This window comes from Canis lupus, chromosome 1 (genome assembly GCF_011100685.1).
Source record: "Canis lupus familiaris isolate Mischka breed German Shepherd chromosome 1, alternate assembly UU_Cfam_GSD_1.0, whole genome shotgun sequence".
NCBI classification, from domain to species: Eukaryota; Metazoa; Chordata; class Mammalia; order Carnivora; family Canidae; genus Canis; species Canis lupus.
The window spans coordinates 23103766-23124316 of NC_049222.1; the positions used below are offsets into that span (position 1 = coordinate 23103766).

At 39.8% G+C, this 20551-nt stretch overlaps 1 long non-coding RNA gene across 1 annotated transcript in view; it reads right to left on the reverse strand.

Annotated features, from left to right (window-relative positions):
* The window catches only part of LOC111090624, a 30800-nt gene extending 10574 nt beyond the window's left edge, over nt 1-20226 (reverse strand). Inside the window, exon 1 of the long non-coding RNA XR_005353045.1 lies at nt 19887-20226. This is a non-coding gene — a long non-coding RNA (uncharacterized LOC111090624). The remainder of the gene's footprint in view (nt 1-19886) is intronic.
* Between the last annotated feature and the right edge of the window lie 325 nt (nt 20227-20551).

The following is a 20551-nucleotide window of genomic DNA, read 5'->3' on the forward strand; positions in this document are numbered from 1 at the left end:
AGACATTGTGCTCTTTTCATAGATTAAGAAAGAGTCCACTAAAGACGGAGCAAGGCAATGAGAAACAAAGAAAGGAGATCATGCTGACTCAGCTATTTGCTCCACCTTCGAGCTCAAGTGATCTTTTCTCATTTTCTGGACCTCTTGGGATGAGCCTCTCAATCACCCTCCTTCCCATCTGAGCCTCCACTTCCTCTTAGATCTATGCATTTAACAAGTCACCTTCCTATTGTGACTATGTATTGCTTTCATAAACTCACATTTCCTAAATGATCTTCCTGAAACCAGTCCAGCTCCTCTTTCCTACTCTAAGGGCAAAGTCACCTACTAAGCACAGACTGGATCACGAATGTGTCTGATCATTCCCCTTCCCGGTGGCTTTTCAAATCTCACTCCAATCAAGTTCATGTCCTTATTGCTTATTAAACCCAACACTCCAAATTTGCCCCCCACACTCTAGGCATCCATAATAGATTTTTAGTACCTCAAATATCCCGAGCACTCCCCAGTCCTTTCACTTTCCCACGGATGCTCATTACTTATACCGTCTCCTTCCGTGTCTACTACTCATGGCCTTCTCCTGCTCATTCCTCAAGGATCAGCTCAGGTGTCATTTTCTCCAAAAGGCCTTCTTATAAAATCCACCAATTTGTTTTCTTACAGCATTCCTTTCATAGTCCTTTCCACAACACATTATGATTAATTATACCCCACACCTCCCAGGACTCTAGAAAAGGAACGATTGTTTGTGTATAGATCCGTGGTGTTTAGTATAGTGTCTGGCACATCATACTTCTGTAATAAATAAATGTGTCAAATAAAAGGAATTCCAGCTCTCTTGCCTATCATCCAGATTTCCCTTCTGCTTAACCCCCAAGAACTCCACAATCCTACTCCTAGTTTGCTATCCTGATTCATGTCAGCTTATCCTGCCACGGCTGCTTATGCACAGACTAGACAAGAATGACCTACCAGGCAGTGACCTCTACTCTGATTCCTGTCCTTCAGATGCCTGTCTAAGGCATTCCAGCCAGAGCTATTCACAGAACACGTTCAACCCGAAACTCCTTATATCCTGTCATGAAACCCTATACCCAATCCTTGTTCTAGAAGACTTTACTGAATCTTCTAATAATAACCAAGGCCTTAATCACTGAAAAACAAATACTTGCTCAGCATTAATGAACTGAGAAGTATCTACTGCAGCCCTCATGCGTGCTAAATTTTTGTGTTAGATGCTGAAGATGCAGTGATGAGCAGAAAGAGTTCTTCCCCTACAGGAGTTTCTAGCTTAGTCAAGAGAATGGCATTAATCAAGTAAGTGCATTAATAAAAGTTTAATTATAAATATTGAAAAGTACCTTCAATGAAATAAAGATAATTCTCTGCTAATTTCAAAGAACTGTACTTAGGAGTGGAGGGGAGAAAGGTTGATGAGGTGGAGGTGAGGGCATTAAAGAAGCATCTGAAGAATGAATAGATACTAACTTGATGGGAAAAGGTGCAATAATGAGAGAAGGAGGAAGGGAGAACACTGAGACAGAGGTAATATTACGTGGAAAGACCCTAGGATAGAAGCACCACCCTACGGTAGAAGGGCTTTCCCCAGACTTCCAAGATGGTGAGGAGGCTCAGAGAACTGGAACACATTTATGACGAGAATGGAGAGGTGACGAGTAGACTTCCTGGTGGACCCCAGTGAAATACATGGATCTGCAGAACAATGAGAACTTGAGGCACTTTCAGGAGATGGGGGTTCAAGGGGGCAAGCACGAGTCCAGTAATTGCCAGACACAAGGAAGACTACCCACGACATGATCTGTAACTTCAATGAGCTTAGAACTTAAAATTTATATATCTCAACACACAAAAATGTAGGTATCAAGTAACGGCTGAACAGTGTGTTAATGATTCAAGGAGCAACAGGAATTTAGAGATGGGCCAAATCCTTCTCTTCCTCTGAAGTTTGAAGCCTGGCGAGTATCAGAATGGTTAAGACTTCTAATAAGAAAATGCACTTTATTTCAACTGTATGTTCATCTCCCCAGGAGATCTTTCATGGGTATTTTTCTTGAATTAATAAATAAATGAAAGAGTTCTAAATGGGAAGTGGGGAATTCTCTGAAAGGAATCATAAAATAGAATGTGTCCCACTCTGAAAAGCCCAAACAGGATTTTTTACAGAAAGATTATGTCTAATTAGCTCCCAATTTGCTTCTAGTAACAGAAGGGATTTAACAGTTTATGGTAATAGTATGCAAAAGGTTGAGATGCTCTTGAAACATATGCCAGAACCTGCCACTGAACAGAGTATGAGAAGATGCTGGCATTATTGATGCACAAGGGGAGTGCAAGAGTGCCCTGCTCTCCTCAAGTCTCCAGAAGGTCATCTGGCAGTGACCTTTAGGGCTCTCTGCCTAGACAAAGGGAGATGACTGTCCATAGTCAGGCTTCTCTGTCCTTGGTGGAAATATCCTATAGCCATGGCCAGGCTCTGCAGGTGAGGATACAATTTTTAAATACACTAAATAATTGTAATAATAACTAATAACTAATGAATGCTAATTATATACCTGGATGTGCTCTGCACAGTTTATATGTATTAAGACATTTAATTCTCAGGAAAATTGTACAGGGTAAGTGTTATTAGCTTCATTTTATAAATGAGGAAACTGAGACACAGAGGGATTAAATAACTTTCTAAAGGTCTCATAATTAGTTAGAGGAGCTAGGATTAGAGCCCAGGCAATCACCCTCCATTGTCCACACTCCTTATAATCACTCGACAGTATTCTCATTCGTGTCCCTACTTCAAATGGCTAATTCCAGAATTAACTGTGTTTATGTGTATAAGGATCTCAGGGCAGTTCCGGGGTATAACAGGACCCAGTCTGCTCTCCAATTCTTTCCATCTCTTCCTTCTGCTCGGGTCGCCTTTCAGTCCAACTGACTCCCAGTAATCACAACATAATCAGTTAATGTTTGTCAACCAGCTGCTTTTTGTCTGATTCTTCCAGACGACTGTGAGGACAGGAAGGAGGAGGAGCAGGAATTTGTCAGCGTGCTAATGATGGAAGACTCATAGGAGTGAACACTTGTGAAAACACAAAAACTCCACATAGCAGCCAACCCCAGGATGGTGCTGTATGGACAGGGAACACCGCAAAAAAGCAAGAAGCTTGAAAGTGTCAAATCCCCACGGGTCACAGACAGGAGTTCCTATACTATTTCCCAGTGGTGGGGGCTCAGGCAGCTAAGATGGCTAGACAGGTACCACAGCATACGAGATGCGGGTTAATGAAGAGGCAATTCAGAGATGTGGGAAGAGAAATCAGAAGCAGGCGTGGGGCAGGTTCACGCCATGACACCATCACCATACAGTTGATGAAAAGGCTGTGGTATGGGTGACAGATGAGGCTGCGACATATTGACTTGAGGACCACGACTTGAAGGCAGGGGATGGTTATCTAACCAGGCTGGATTCCAGGAGGAATGAAATGATCATCTCTCAAATTCAGATACCTGGCTTTGATTTCTCTCTGCCAAGAACCAATTAGTTCAGAGCAACAAACTGCAAGTACAGCTGCTAGAGGTGGGTAACAAAGGATACCTTGGAGACTTGGGATGAGGTCTTCTGAGCCGTGGGGGCCGAGACCTTGGGAAGCCTAGAGTTCTGGGGATAGTTTTTAATAGATTGCCACAGTGCTTTTGTGCCATGTGAGGACAGATTGGTATTCGGCAACGGACCCTGTTGGACACGCAGCTGGAGAAGAAACAGCAGCCAAAACTAATAATAGAGCTGCCTGGAGTACAAGCACAATGGCTGTGGAAGCCGTGGTGAGTGACACAAACCCCCAGGGAAGACGTGATTATCACTCCTCATGCCTCTTCGTTCTCTCTCCCGCCCTGATTAGCTGAGATGGCCGTGATCAGCATTCCAGGGAGTTCAGATACTGCAGAGAGAGCTGAAGTGGATCCCTGGCCCAGGTGCACCTCCGCTCCAGCACTTGCAGGAAGGCTCTCACCGTATCTCCTCATAACCTTTTCTAAAAGTGAGAAATCCCATCAGCTAGCATTTATTACGCCCTTACTATGCAGTCGGTACTTTGCATCTCATATCTCCATTTATCTTCCACAATCTAACGTGGAACTCTTTCTTAAGAACACTTCCATCTTATCCATAAATAAGTGGAGATTTTGAGAAAAAAAAAAAAAAACAACAGAGACTCCACCATGTCACACAGAACTGTAATTGAAATCGAGTCCTATTTGATTCTGAAACGGGAACTCTTGTCCTCTCTGCTCTATTGTTTCTTGGATGGATGTTTTGAATAATGAGTGTGTTGGGGTAGCAGATTTTCTAATCTAGTCTCTCACCAAAGAACGTATAGTCATAATTCTATTCCATCAACGGTTTCTACCCCTGCCCTTTGTATACCACAGTATGTAAATGTTTGCAAACATTTGTAAGCTTACAACCCTCTAGAGAGTAAAATATAAATTTGAGCAGGATTATGCTAGCTAGATCCTATCCAAAGTGACTTATTTTTACCCTCCCGAGGATGATCTCCCTGGACAATTCAGTATTTATTAAAAGCCTACTATTTGCTTGCTGTTGTGCTGGGAGCTGCAGATAAATGACTAACAAGCCATAGAACTTGGACATCATCAGAAGACTAATGTTGCTTAATCACAAACCTTCTTTTAACGCAAATACTTCCCCTCCCACAGCCTCGCCTCAAGAGAGACTGCTGGAGCTTTCTTAACTTTCCCTGCTCCCACTGGGGACACTCAGAATCTTCATTCCTTCACTTATGAAACACAAGGTATCTAAGGCTTGGGGATTGAGCCCCCCAACACTTCCTCTCCTCCTTTCTTCCCTTCAGTCACCCATATCCCTAGGATCTCAGATGCCGTTAACCTCCACTGTGACCTGGTACAAAGGAGAGGAGTTATGCTGGGAATGGGTATGCTCATGAAATGTGACGCTGGAAAATTTAAATGGGTTCTATAAAGAAATAGCATTGTGAAGGAGAAAACAGTTTTTTTTTTAATTTAATTTTATTTATTTATGATAGGCACACAGTGAAAGAGAGAGAGAGAGAGGCAGAGACATAGGCAGAGGGAGAAGCAGGCTCCATGCACCGGGAGCCCGATGTGGGATTCGATCCCGGGTCTCCAGGATCGCGCCCTGGGCCAAAGGCGGGCGCCAAACCGCTGCGCCACCCAGGGATCCCGGAGAAAACAGTTTTAAACAGATTTTAATATTCATTGACATTCTCTAGAGAACCAAAATGGTCTAAATTAATAACCTGCCTGTGCTTTATAATATTTTTCCGTGGGAAAATAAATTTTGAATTCCTAACAACTGACTTCAAGACAAAATAAGTGAGGCTCCTTCATTAATTGTGGACTAGCTACACATGTTACATTTTTGAAAATTTATTTATCCTGTGATAGTACACAATGCCTGAAAGTGGTATAAATAGCCAATTAGAGAATCTAATAGAAAACTAAAACAAAGTTCAGCAAGAATAAGCAAGTTGTCTCGCATCACTGGGAGTCAGGACTGTTTATATCAGGATGAAGTTAGCTTTGTCAGTGGAGCAATGCTCGGGCCCCCATCTTCTACTCTGCAAAAGACACCAAAGCACAGTGCAGCAATTTATGAAGGTCAGCAAAAATGATAAAATGAGCAATGTCTTGTAGCTATTTCTAGAACATCCTCCCTTATTTGCAAAATACAAAATTACTAAGTCAGATTCATTAGGTTGGGATCATTATGCAGTTATTCAAGAGAACTACTTTTCTTTCCACCTTAATTTCTACTCAAATACTGGCCAAAGAGGCCATGAAAATATTTGGTTAGAAGGCTTTGTCAAAGTGATCCTGACACCTCTCCTTTTCAATTAGCAGAAAAGTTGGAATCAGGAGTCCATCTCTTGATTACTTTTTCTTGATGGACAGGAACAAGGTTAATTTGTTTTTTGTTTTGTTTTGTTTTTTGTTTTGGAAAATAAATCATGACAGTACCCAGCACATGATGACTAGGGCCAATCCTCTATAAGAGACAGCAACGGTCTGCTTAAATCCCTAGGATCTCTCCAGAACAAAGGTGATTTAATCCCCTTTCAGTGGATTTGTTCCAGCCTCCTTACTAAAGAATTACATAACAAAATCAGCAAGAACACAATGTCCACCAAAATTCCAAATCATGCAGAGTAGAGAGAAAGGGGTGACAGGTGTGACAATGTGAGAGGAAATAATAAGATAATTTATGTAAAGTGCCCAGGATTCCTCGGGTACTTTAGTCCTCACAACAATCCTGTAAAACAGATATTTTCAAACCCATTTTAAAGGGGAAGTTGAGAGAAGTTCTGAAACTTGTGATAAATCATAAAATTAAGTGCTGGAGCTAAGACTTGAACTCAGATCTTTTTATCTCAAAATCCTAATCTTCCTACAATATCACAGAGAACAATCCAAAGATGCTTGGAGACTTTTGAGTTCCCTACTGGAACTTTATGGTAAAGTTCACTAAGACTCTAATGACAGAAACTGGAAATGCCTCCTCCTGGTCTTTTTCTGTAAAGAGACAAATAGTTTTGGCTTTCCAGGACAGAAGATCTCCATGCCAATTATTGCCATTGTATCATGAAAGCTACCACAGACAAGAGATAAAAGAAATGGGCATGGTTGCATGCCAAAAAAACTTGCTTACAACAGGCAGCCAAGGCGATTGAGCCAGTGAGATGTAGTGTGCAAACCCTGTCCTAGTATATAGTACGTGAAAAAAGAAATTGGAGATGTTTTTCTAAATCAAGGCTTCCGAATAAAGACAGTGAAATGAATGCACTAATTTTCTCAGAAGCAGTGCTAGCAGAAAGAAAATCTCAGGCCAGCCTATGTTCAAGCTGACTAGCCTTTTTCTGACTCTGAGCCTAAGATGTCAACTATTTTGTTCTAACGCCTTAACGGGGGCATAAGAGCAAGAGAGGAGGAAAATCGGATTATAACCATGAACTCTTACCCGTGTGAAGTTACTTTTAGGTGATCTAAAAGAACCTATGGGCAAGAAAATGCTATCCTTCCAGAATTGGCAATGGAAAATGAGTGTTGTGAGTATATATCCGTTTACCAGCACTTTGTACATTTTTACCCTCTGGCTTGTTTTAAACACTTGAAATCACTAGTTTACTTGTATTTTGTTTTCTATCTTCTTTCTATTTTGTATAAATAGGACTCTGAGCTCTAGAAGTCAGGATTTTGTTCACTATCTGCAAACTAAGCGCTCTTCTGAAGAAATGATGTTTCTTGAAAAAAAAAATCTGTCTTATTGCTTCCTCAAAGCTTGTTTTACCCTATGTCTATGCTCCTCCCACATATTGGCTAAAATCTGTCTATCCTCTGATATGCCTGCATAGATTCACATTATTTCCAGACCGTCTTGGTAAGAGATCTCTGAAATAAACTGGTCCTGCTCAGAGTCTAGGCAGTACCCAAACAAATTCCATTTTACAACAAAAAGTCTTATCTTTGACCATGGGATTATCCTCACACAGAGTGCAAGCCAGTAGTACCGAATTATAAAGCCACCTGATGCAACCTAATGAAATTATGATAGTTTGAATTCAGACATCAATGTTGGACTTGAAATAGGAAACACACACCTGAGTTTTTTAAATGTCTTAAAATGATACTTCTGCTCAGGAGAGTAGGAACAAGCCCCAACATGACTGTTAGCTCTTGATATGATAGACAATCTTGACCTAAGCTTGACTAAGAAGAGGCAATTCTATACCCAAATGATCCCATAAGAGGGAGAACCTGAGAAGCATTACTCAGGAGGGCTGAAGGCAACAGTTGCTCATTGTCAGCACAGATTTGCTTTCTCTTCTGGAAATCTATTTCTCCTCTAGTCAAGAAAAGCCCCAGTTTCCTTAAGGACTTGCAGGTTATTGAGATATATTTGCCTGACCATTTCTGCCATTAGAACAAACACCGTACCCCTCCTGGAGTGGGGAAAAAACTCCTCTTTGACAAAGGATCCTTGTGTTTTTCTCCTCACTGAATCTTTAAGGGCTAAGGTGATAATACATTGTACATGCACATTTTCTGTGAGGCTGGCTGACTGTGTCCCACTCTACTAGTGAAAAAAAATCTCCTTATAACTTTATCCTTGTAAATGGAAATGTGATACATAATCAGACTAAAGCAAAGCCCTTCCAATTAATTAGATGCCCCATGTTAACTCCTCCTGGCATAAACTGACCTGCTCTATTAAGTCATGGTATATACGCTAATGGAATCAATGAAACAATCATAAAAGAAAGATATTTTAAAACTTTGTTTGAAAAGAAGAGGGGAGGGATTTAACTAGAAGTTGAGTATTTTACTGCCTGGAGACTGTCTTAGGATTCTTAATCTCCTTCTTATATTGATTATAACTTTGCATTTCATCCTATCACCTTTTCTTTTTTCTACGTATTGGGTAGGTATGTGTTTCATCTTTGGTGAAGAACTTTATATATTCTTGGCACACACATATGAGGAGTACATAATTTCAGGTAATTTCCTAGACAGTTGATTGGCTGAAGCTCCATATCGCATAGACATACTAAAGGAAACGAAGATCTTCCCCTCCTGCCTCCTGTAATAATGGTCCCATGAGTTATCATGAGACAGGAGTCTGACTTGAATCTAGAAGCATCTTGAATCTGCTTTCAATGTGAAAGAGATCTGGACTATACAAATGTTGTGATGGAATCCTTCTAGGAGTGTCTTCCAACTGTTGTAATGGCTACTCATGGGATGCTGATGTCATGGGATCCAGATCCACCTGTTAACCTGAAAGCCAAGTCACTCTCGACCTATTTTTTCTGGCCCTAGAGAAGCCAGGCTTACTGAAAGTATGATCCTAATACCTACAGGTCATGGCACTATACTTCTGGTACCAGGTGGTAACTTAGAAAAAAAGAAACAAAAACAAAAAGGAATGGTGAAGTTAGGAGTTATTTTCCTTCCTTCTGTTTTCAGTATTTCCTTATACTGTCATATTACGGAGTGAATATTTACAAAACATCAAGATCATTGCTCAGAGGGTGTCCATCTGCTCCAGCACCTTATTTCCCACCTGAACTCCTGATCTCCCTATAGTGACGTCACAGGCATTTCCGCCTGGAGCCAGTTATAATTAGGGCTCCAGGTAAAAAATTAACAGCAGAAGCAGATGGGCCTGTAAGAGGTAGAGTCTGTTCAGATGTAAATTTCATCAGTACTGGAAGATTGAAGAAAACTATAGAACATAGCAAAGCACTGTCCCCAAATGAGATTTTCTGCATGATGTGGAGTTGCTGGTGTCACATTCCCTTTCTTGGGCTATCAGGGAACACTCTCCTTCCTATTCATAGGGGAAGGTGGGCTGGGGAAAAACACAACAACTGGGCCATTACAATTTAGAGCTTTGGGTTTTGAGCACAGGGATCTAGATAGATACAGCACTGCCTAGGCATAAAGAAGTGGGTGTTCACTTGTTTACCTCAAGGGAAGAGCAGCAGCCAGGCGCTGTCAATCTCCATTAGCTCCTTTCAAGAACTTTTGTGTGTGACATAAAATAAAAATGATATAGTAGTGTGAAGTAGAAGGAGGCAGTAATTTCAGATTCTTCTCAATGGGTGTTTTATGTTATTAAGGCCCTGTATTACTGAAATCACTGCATTACTAGTTAAGTGTAAAAAATATATGGTCTTTTATTTGTTAATTTATATGGTTCCAGGAAGCCTGTGGAATCACCTCAAGACTTGTAGGAATGGGAGCTAAGGGAGAGGGATAGAGTTGCATGTAAGTAGGCCCTGAGGTCTTTCTGCATTGGCATAGCCTATCTGAACTCATCATCCTCATCCCACTCAAACTTCTATATAGACTGTCATTATGATTTCTCCCTTACACAGGGTTAGCAGATTCTATGACCACAGGGTGATACATATCCATACCTTTTCCTCTACTCCATTTAATATATTCTAATCTCTTACTGTCTTCTTTATCTCCTTCTTTCGGTCTACTATTTTTCTTTTAAAAATTTATCTATTTGGGATGCCTGGGTAGCTCAGTGGTTGAGCCTCTGCCTTCGGCCCAGGGTGTGACTTGGAGTCCTGCGATCAAGTCCCACATCGGGCTCCCTACATGGAGACTGCTTCTCCCTCTGCCTGTGTCTCTGCCTCTGTTTCTTTGTATCTCTCATGAATAAACAAATAAAATCTTTTAAAATATTATCTATTTATTTTAGACAAAAAGAGAGAGAGAGAGAGAGCATGAGTGGGAGGTAGGGGAGGAAGCAGAGGGAAAAGAGAGGGGATCTCTAGCAGAATTCTTGCTGAATGCAGAGCCCAATATGGGCTCCATCCCCAGATCCTGAGATCATGACCTGAGTCAACATCAAGAGTTGGCTGCTTAACCAGTTGAGCCACCCAGGCAACCCTCCAATCTATTCTTACAAAGAATTTCCAAAATTATTTTCCTAAAGGTCAGTCTTGGTCATAGCTTTCCCTGACTCAGATCATACCCACAGCACTGAATAAAAATTAAATTGGCAGTAAAATTTCTTTGAAAATAGTTTTAAAGTAGCTACTGAAACTGAATATATGCTTAACTTCTGACTCAGCAACTCCATCCTTAGTTGGGTAGATACCTAACAAAGATGCATATATTTATTTGTCTGAGACGTGCACTAGGATGTTCATTAACAACCACTATTCATGATAGTCCCAAATCAGTATACAAATGTTTATAATCAGTAGAATGGATAGATTGTGGTATATTTATTAACACAGAAATGAATACTATAACTATACATGGAAATAATGATGATTATAACAAGCATAATTTTGAGCAAAAAAAAAGACTCAAAGAAGTACGTATCATATCATTCCAGTCACATAACAAAAAATGAAAAAAGCTAATATACACTGTTAGAAGTCAAGAGAGTGGTTATTCCTATACTATTATAAGTCAGAGGGTTGGGAAAGGAAGAGGATAAGTGGAAAGCTGATGGATACTGATAATATTATGTTATTTAATGTACATATTAGCTACATGGTTTTTTTCAGTATGTGAGAATTCATTGAGCTATACATTTAAGACATGTGCACTTTTCTATATGCATATCATTCTTACAAAATAATTTAAGTTAAAAAACTAATGACATAGCATTCAAAGCTTTTTCTCAATTTTGCACTAGTACTTCAACAGAGGGGGTAGCACTTTGTTCATTTTATATCTCTGAATTTCTACATTATGGTAGCTATTAAATAACTTGTTTTAATAAAAAATAAATGGATGGGGTAATTCCAGAAATATGACAGTTGTGGTAGCCACACAGTCTCTGGTCTTCCTGAATTCTCACATAAAAAAAGAGAACCTAGAAATAAAAATTAAAAACCTATGTACAACATTCTTAACAAAGCTGGGTGATAAGGTATCTAACATAAACCCACTTAGGGAACAGAAGACTGACAGTGCAAAGATCTTACTGGCTGAATGGAAGGAAGCAGAAGGAACCAATGGGTATGTGATGAACCTGAGAATATGAAAACTCCAACACATGAAACAGGACTTCGCTGAAAAATGTGATGAGTAAATTTAAGGACTCCAACAGTAATGAGTATGAGAGACCCTTAGGAAGAACTGAGGGGGCTGGGACAGTCTAACCCTTATAAACTCATGAAACTCATTTGCCTCACATGGAGAATAATCTGTGAGGAATGAAGACTGAAGAGGACTGGCACAACAGAGAAAAAGGGGTGATAATATTCAAATAAAAGTGAGTGGAAATAATAGCACCAGGAAGTCTCAGAATGTGAGCCATAGTATTTTTGAACATTCAACAACAATAACAGAGGACAGAATTTTGTGGGGAAAAAAAAACTATTTGGATGTACTTCTAAAATTTCAGGAAAACTAAAATCCATTAATCTGAGCATTGGAAAAGCATAAAATCAAATTCCATACAAAGTTACTATGAAAACAAAAGGAAAAAAAAACAGGATAATATCCCTATATATAATGAAATCATCAAACATGCTCAAACAAAAAGAGAAGGTAGGTGAATTAAAACTGTAAAAATAACTCAAAATTAGCACATATATATAAATTATTAAAACAATAAAAACAAATAAGAATTAGAAAATTCAGAAATGAGTTATAAACTCAAAAAGAGAAATATAGAAAGGAAGATTAAACTAGAAGGACAACAAAAGAGAATGATCACACCAAATAATGCCTTAAATGAAACAGCAGGTGTAAAGAAAGAAAATGTCAAAAATATAACAGAAAGAGTTAACAAAAATGTGAAAGAAATGGCAATTATTAACGATAAGCAAAGACGCTCCAACATACAAACAATAGCATTTTCTGAAGAAAACAAAAATAAATGCTAATGAACACTAAAAACTTTAGTTCATGAAAAATTTCATGGAAAAAAGAAAAGAGATTCAAGAAAAAAATTATCATCAGATATTCCGAAAGATAGGTCTTATGCCAGAAGAATGCTGAATAATATATTTTACACATACAAGGAAAAAAAATGGAACAAAAACTTTATAACAAACAAAACTGATTTTAAGTTAAAAGACACAGATTGTGACTAGCATGCATGAATTCATGTCGTATTGTCATACTGTCCCCAAAAGACCTTCTAAAGGAATTTACCACAGAAAAAAACCTCAGAGAACCAAAATTACTAGAGACACCAGTATAATAGCTGGTACTATTACATGTATAGCTACTTGTAAAACTAAAGCTAAATGGGGTATAAAGGAAGAAAGTCATGATTATATAATCTGAAAATGTAGACTTACTATGACTTTAATGTAATAAGAGGAGACTAGGGATAAGATATGCAAAAAAAAAGGAACTGTTCTTTGGTAATCACAGTAAGAAGTGATGTCATTACTCCTGCTATTCTAAGACAATAATGTGGGTAAGGTGGATAAAGCAAACCAAATAACTACAGAACATTCTACTATTCACTGTGATTATGTTCTTGAGAACCAAAACTCTTACTGTGAAAGGAAAAACGTAGAGATGTAATGGTCAAGAACTGTGACAGGTCTGAGATTTTGCCCTAACTTGAAAGCTAAGAGGAAAGCCATCACAGCTTCACGGATGCTGATGGAATGCACTTTTAACTCACCACCTATTACTTTATTATTTATAGCAAGAAGCATGAGCGTTAGTGTTACATTTTCATTAATTCTCCTTGTTCCCTAAAACCCATAATAGTGACACAGAGGAGCCTAGATCTTTGCACAATGCAGCAAGTCTGCATCACAGTCAAGTAACCTGGAATTTGGGGAAACTGAATCTTTTACAAACTGGTCTGTAAGCAAACCAGCTTAACATCAGGTGATCATTTTTAGTGATTTAGTCAAATACTAGTGTAGGTGTTGTATAGATACAATTCACAGCTACAGTCAATTCACCGTAAGTAAAGGAGCTCACCCTTGATAATGTGGGTCGGCCTCACTCAATTAGTTGAAGGCCTTAAGAGTAAAAACTGGAGAACAAGAAATATTGCCTCAAGACTGTAACATCAACTCCTGCCTGAGTTTCTAGCCTGCTCTTGGCCTGTTCTAGGGATTTTGAACTTGCCACCCCCAGAATCACATGAGCAAAATTCCTTATTTTTTTCTTAATATATCTATCCTATTCATTCTCCTTCTCTTAAGAACCTTGGCTGATTCACTAGCCTTTATCCTAGTGATAAAGATTTTTTTTTTTTATCCTAGACAGTACACAAATCCACCCTTTGTTCAAGAGAGAGACATTATCTTTATCTTTTTTTTTTTTTTTATGGTAGTCACAGAGAGAGAGAGAGAGAGGCAGAGACATAGGCAGAGGGAGAAGCAGGCTCCATGCACCGGGAGCCCGACGTGGGATTCGATCCTGGGTCTCCAGGATCGCGCCCTGGGCCAAAGGCAGGCGCTAAACCGCTGCGCCACCCAGGGATCCCACATTATCTTTATCTTTTAAAGCTGCGTGCTATACAAATATCCTTTAGAAGATAGTCAAGAACACATATGGTCAGTATCTCTGCTCTCAACATCTTCAAGAACAAAAGAAATCCATGGAAAATTATCTCCTAATAGTAATAGGGAAGTTAAGCAAAAGTATTATAGTCCTAAACTTTAATTGGAAAGATCTGTATGAATTCACAACATATCATATATATATATATTTTTCCCCCCTATTTCTGTCCATGAAAAGGTTAGAAGACTGTGACCAAACTAGTACCAATAGCAAGTCCAGACTCTGTTCTTAAAACTCTATTCCATTAAAGGAAACTGAAGCTTCTTGGATAAGTGGCTCAGCCTTAACTTTGGCCTCCAATATCTTGACATAGCAGAGAACATGGAACATATCAAAGACTACCAGGGTGATTCCAAAAGTACATGGGAACCAATTCAAAAAGACACCTAAATGGGACCGATAATTTGAGCTTTAATAAGAATTACAGTGGATTCATATTCTAGGTAATTGGTTGCCTTTTGAAGTTGACAGGGAGCCAATTCATTATTTTGAAAACTGGATAAATAAAAGGAAAGACAGGACATTACCCTGCTTTTCTTAAAAGAACTGATAGTCGCATTGGATAATCAAGTGATGTGCCACAAGTTACAAAACTAATCACTAGGAGAAGTAGAACTAGGTCCAGTTCCCTTTCTGATGAGTAAATCTGCATCTATATGCTATATTTAAACTTCTGATATGCCCCTGACAGTTTCATTTTTTTCTTAATGGCCTGAGGTAAAATATCTCAAATTCTTTCTATGTTAGAAAATGGCTTTAGTGTCAGGATAGACTAAATTTTGGAATAGTAGTAAATATCCCCCAAACTTCAATGGCTTACCAACAAAGGTGTATTTCTCACTCCTTCTATCAGATTCCCCAAGAGTTCTGTTCATTGTGAACAAACAACTAGAGAAACAACAACCTTGAACAGTGTTAACTAGTTGTACTGGAGGGGAAGAAAGCTTTAACAGTTCTCACACATACAATGCATAATTGAATTCTTTAATATGGAAGTAAACTCATCACTTATATTTTTAAAAAACTAGTTGTACTGGCCCAAATAACCACAAAGAAGCCAAAAATGCAATCGTGTGTGCTCAAAAGGGAGGAAAAATTAACACTATTGGCAAACTGCATTAATGATTCCCAAAATATTTAAATTACCACTTCTACATCTCCCACAATTCTATGTCCAGAAATAGGAAAAAAAGACCAGAGTCATCAATGTAATACATCTCAAACAGGGCAAACCACAATGGTTTGTGAGCAACCATACACGAAAAAATGAAGATCCCACCCCCGTGTACCAGACGAGAGACCCAAACTCTCATGAATTCATATGACATTAAACAAATGAAGATCTGAGGACAATGTCTACTCTCCAGTTAACACCTGTCTACCGTTCTGTTGTGTCTCACTGACAAAATCACACGTTATATGCTTTGCCTGGATCCCATCAGCTTTTCTCTGTGTGCTCCTGGTATTAGAAGACCCAGTCCTTGTCAGCAGCATATTTTCCTCTCAGAATGTGCTTAAAGCATACAGTAAGTAAATATGCCCTTCTAAAGAAATACTATAAAGCAGCTTTCTCCATAGAAGCAAAGGAGGTGAGCTTGGTAGGTCAAAGTTATTTCCTACAAGTGGTTAAGAAAGGCCAAGAGGTAGCTGGCTGTTACGTACCTATTTTGGATTCCTAAGGAGAATCCCACTGTCCCTGTAGCCATAACCTACTTTTTTTTTGTTAGGTCCCCATCTTTGTAATCACACAAAGAACTTGGACACACTGGTAAAGGAACCAAGTTTCACACCAGGACACCAGGATTATGCTGTCCCTCTCTCTCCAGCCTTCTGTGACAATTTCATTCAGCCATTCCCATTTCACTTCCTCTTACACCTCTGTCTGCCAAATAATAATAACCTGATTATGGTGAGGGAATTAACCAGGGCACAAAATAGTATGCATGTAAGATTGTCTATAATCATGCAAAATTAGATATGTGATGGAAGACAAAGGACATTTTTTTTCAAATTTTATTAGGAAACCATTGACATGAGCCACTGTATACACTTAAGGTGTACAGCAGATGGTTTGATTTACATATATTGTGAGGTGGTTACTGCAATAGTTTCAGCTAACATTCATCTTCTCATAGATATAATGAAAAGGGGAAAAAAACAGGTAAAATATTTTCTCCTTATGGTGAAAACTCATAGGATTTACTCTCAACTTTCCTGTATATCATCCAGCAGTGTTAGCTCCAGTAATGTTGCACCTCACATGCCTAGGGTACATTTAGCCTATATCTGGAAGTTTGATACTTCTGACCACCTTCCTCTAGTCCCCACCTCCCTTCGCCCTCTGGCACAAATCTGTGTGATCCCACTGATGTGTGAAAAGGAATTTTTAAAATGAAATGCTTGTCTTTAGATATTTTAAACTTCTTAAATTGAAAATCATTAAAATAATTGAAAAATAATTATGTAATACTAACATGTGTGTTACTTCTCTTAGGAATATTTCCATCTGAACAGATGTTTTCATTTTTCCCCTTTCCTAGAATTGTCAAAACAGCATTATCTTGCTGGTCTCCTCCATTTCCTTCTGGGGATGACACTGTGCTACCATGGGAGGACTCTATTACTGTCTGGAGAAACCCAGAGAGGCACAGCATCAGTGTTTCCTCCAAACATTTTCTCCAACTCCTTCTCCAACCTGCACCTAGAGTATCAGAGGACGCTTTCCTGGGGAGAACTTGCATAGAAACCAGGAGCTTCTATACACGTAAAAGCAATGCCACATACTGAATTCTTTCTCCCTATTCAGAGATTCACAAACAGGCAGAGCTGGGAGAGGTCTTCGAGATCATTTGCAGCACACCCTCTGCCTTTTTGAGGCACTGTAGACACTGTGGGTTGGCTAACTCAACACATAATCACAATCCCTTTCTTCTCCTTGCCTCCACCATGGTGACTGCAACAACTAACTGCTTATGCCTCCCTCGCAGCTGGGCTATTCATGTGATTTTGTCAAATGAGTAAATGTCTTCAGGGAACTTCTGAGATGGCTTCTCCTTTTGCTGATGAAAGGTTCAAAAGCAGAGGGCTGCTTCCCTCCCCTTCTTCCTGCCCTAAATGCAGACTTAAGGCCCGGAGCCACAGCTTACATATTGAGACAATAAGGCCAAGGCCGGAAGAATTGTAGATGTGCTGGCCCTAGTGCTATAAAGCTACTGAAACAGCAGCAGAGGCTACCAATGGTCAGATACCTGGTTACAGGGGAGAGTCACCTCTATTTGATAAAACTATGACTGCTCCATTTTTCTGTTTCCTGCTGCCGAAGTATTCCTTCAGGAAATTAAATTCCAAACAGGTAAAATGATTTAACTAAAGGCATGCGGCTAAGTTATTTGCAGAGTGAGGGTTGGAATCCAAGAATAGAGACTCCCAACTACACCTTCCCTCCACAACACAGCCCCTCTGGAAACACCATTTTGCTGCAACTGCAAGTGAAAATGGGTTAAGCTGATTCATGAGCCCTCTGCCTACCTCGATTTTTGGTCAGAAAAATTGAAGATGCACTTAAGGAGAAGAAAACATAAGAATGCCTAAGTGCGTATCTGACATAAGCTATACTCCCATAATGGGAAACTAGCAAAGATTATTTTCCTTCTTTCCCTCAAAGCCAATGAGGATATTTAATTTTTTTTCAAAATAATTGACTTAAAAATGGAGGAAGTTTAAAATTTGAGTCTAGTCTAAATTCTCTGCTATTTTCTCAGTACAAGCAAAGTGAGAAAGAAAACAGAGACACTTAAACTCATAAATTCCCTTACTTTATATTGGACAGCCTGGTTTATCAGAATGATTTGATAAGGCTACTAGGGATGTGAGGAAACACAAACCTCGTCAAATTTACTAGAACAGAGTGGACTGCCCAGGGAGGAGAATAGTGGGGGCAGGCGAGAGGCTGACATTTGGGTGGAATCTGGACTTTGATCAATGAGTATATGGTAAAGAAAAAGAGCTACAGGGATCCACAGGAGTAAATAGGAATTAGGGCACTTGAAAGAAGCCTTATAAGGGACTATAAGGGATGTGAAGGGACTCTTGATAATAAAACTGGGAAATATCTGGACAATATGTCTGTAGGCTGAGGCTTATTATAAAAAAGACAGTGAAAAATCCTCCAAGGAGGGAGGGCTGAAGGCTTTTTAACAGCATGGATGCCCACTGCTGTGTTCCATTTTTAAGTTACATCACGCTGTGCTGAGAAATTACCACTTGTATCTCACCTGGATATTTGGGAGATGTATGCTACAAACACATCCTTAAATTGATAGCACTTTAAAGAGTTGGGAACATGATATTAACAAAGTCCTGGAAGACCTCAGCATTTCCAAGAACCACTCATTTCTTAACCTAAGGCTGGAACCAAGTCATGAGAGGATATGAGGAAACACAAACACTTTTGCCCAAATACAAGAGAAGGAGAGAAACTAACGAGAAGGAAGATGGTGGAGAGTGGAAGGGAGGCTGACACCTGGGTGTAATCTGCATGACATTGGCCAATCAGACAACATCTCTGGCCTCACAGTCATCATCTTTAAAATAGAGAGTTATTAATGATTTCTAGGATCCCTTTACGTTCTGCAGCTATATAAATTTACTTTTTGAACAGCCCTGCTGTAAGCACTGTTCAGTAAGGGAAAGTTCCAAAAGCTTAGTAGGAACCATAAAAGCCTGGAGATCAAATTCAGAGACAGGAAGCAGAAATAAGCCAGGTCCAGAGGACTGGGTCGTAGTTCAGAGTCCAGGATCTCAAAGTTCAAAAAAACAAGTGTGAGTAAGGAATCTGCCTAGAAAACTGGCACATGGAAGGATCCCAGCTAGGAAGAGTTAATGTCATAATTGGTTAGGAATCCAAGCCAGGGTCTTGGTGACAGCAGTGGGCACTAGATGGGAAATGAATATTAATTTAAGCATCTCTGAAATATCTCCCCAGCTATTCAATAGCTTCTCAAGGGGAAAGGCTCTGCATCAGCTAAAGCAGAACAAGACCAAGGGAAAGAGGAAAAACACTGCAGGGAAAAATAAATGGCCTGAGTCGGTCTCTCATCTCCAGAAAGGTGCCACTGAAGGAGTCAAATGGCAATGTATTCATATACATACATACCCATTCCATACCTATAAAAATATCCCTGTGTCTTAAAGGAAAGGCGTGGGCTGTCTTAGCACCTTGAGTTATCAGGAGACGGAAACAGATGTACAGCAAGTTAATGGGTTGGTTTTGCCGCCTGCATTGTCCTCTCTCTCTTTCTGCAGTTGGATTCAAGGGAATATTTAGCATAATATATAGCAACGACTCTCTGTCCTACAGTACAGCAGCAGAAAGGGGATATTTACAATTGAATAGCAGTCAGTATGGGGCCCTATGGAGCAGAACTACTGCAGTCGGTTCATTATTTACAGTTCCAACAACAGAGCTCATTATTCCCCTTGTGGCTTCTCAGCTGTCCTGGCAAGGAAGCAGTCCCGGAAAGGCTTCAACAGGGACCCTCAAATGCTAATGGCTCCCTCTAAGTAACCAGGTTGACCTTACCTATAGACAGGGCAAGTAACTTCCAACCTGCCATACTCTCAGGGCCCTCCAAAGATCCTTGAATCAAAAATAACCCCACCGCTACCTGCTACCTGACCCCGATGCCTGAAAATCTTCTGTAGCATTGTGTCCCTTTGAGTTCAGATACTCACTGTTCCCTGTTCAAAAGCAAATATATTTCAAGCCAGTATAATCTATTAATATCTCAGTGAAAACTTACCAGATCCTATATAATTTTAAATCATAAATCTTCTGAGTTGGGCAGGTGCACAACGGTCCTGTAGAACAAGGGTTAGCTAGCAAAGTAAGGCCCACAGGCCAAATCTAACTCGCCATCTGTTTTTATGAAGTCGGACTGGAACACAGCCACACTCTTGTCTACATGTTGTCTATGCCAGAGCTGAACAGCTGCGACAGAGGTTGTTTGGCCCACAATGAATGGCATATTTGCTCTCTGGCCCTTTACAGAAAGTTTGCCAACTTTGATGTAGAACTACCCTTCTGTGGGTAGAGGCTTGGAGAGGGCGGGGGCTTGAGGAAAGCGGAGTCTCAACCCTATCTCTGGACTCCCACCTTTTCCTTCCATGATGTCACATTGTCTCTTAGAGTCATCTATGAAGTCAGAACAAATAGCACGTAAGATGTAGGAAGGCCAGAGGGGCTCTCCTGGGAACAGAGCACACTATCATATGGTTCATGGATTCTGGATTCTGTGAGTCAGTTTGCTTACTGGGTGGGGTTTTGAGCGATTTAGCAGTTGGACACTTTTTGTAGATCATGAGTTTTCACTGCAATCCAGTCAAGGGTTTTGAGACTGGAGAATGATTCTTATATAACAAATTGAAAGGCTGTGCATCAAGGAACCTTGTCTTTAATATCTGATTG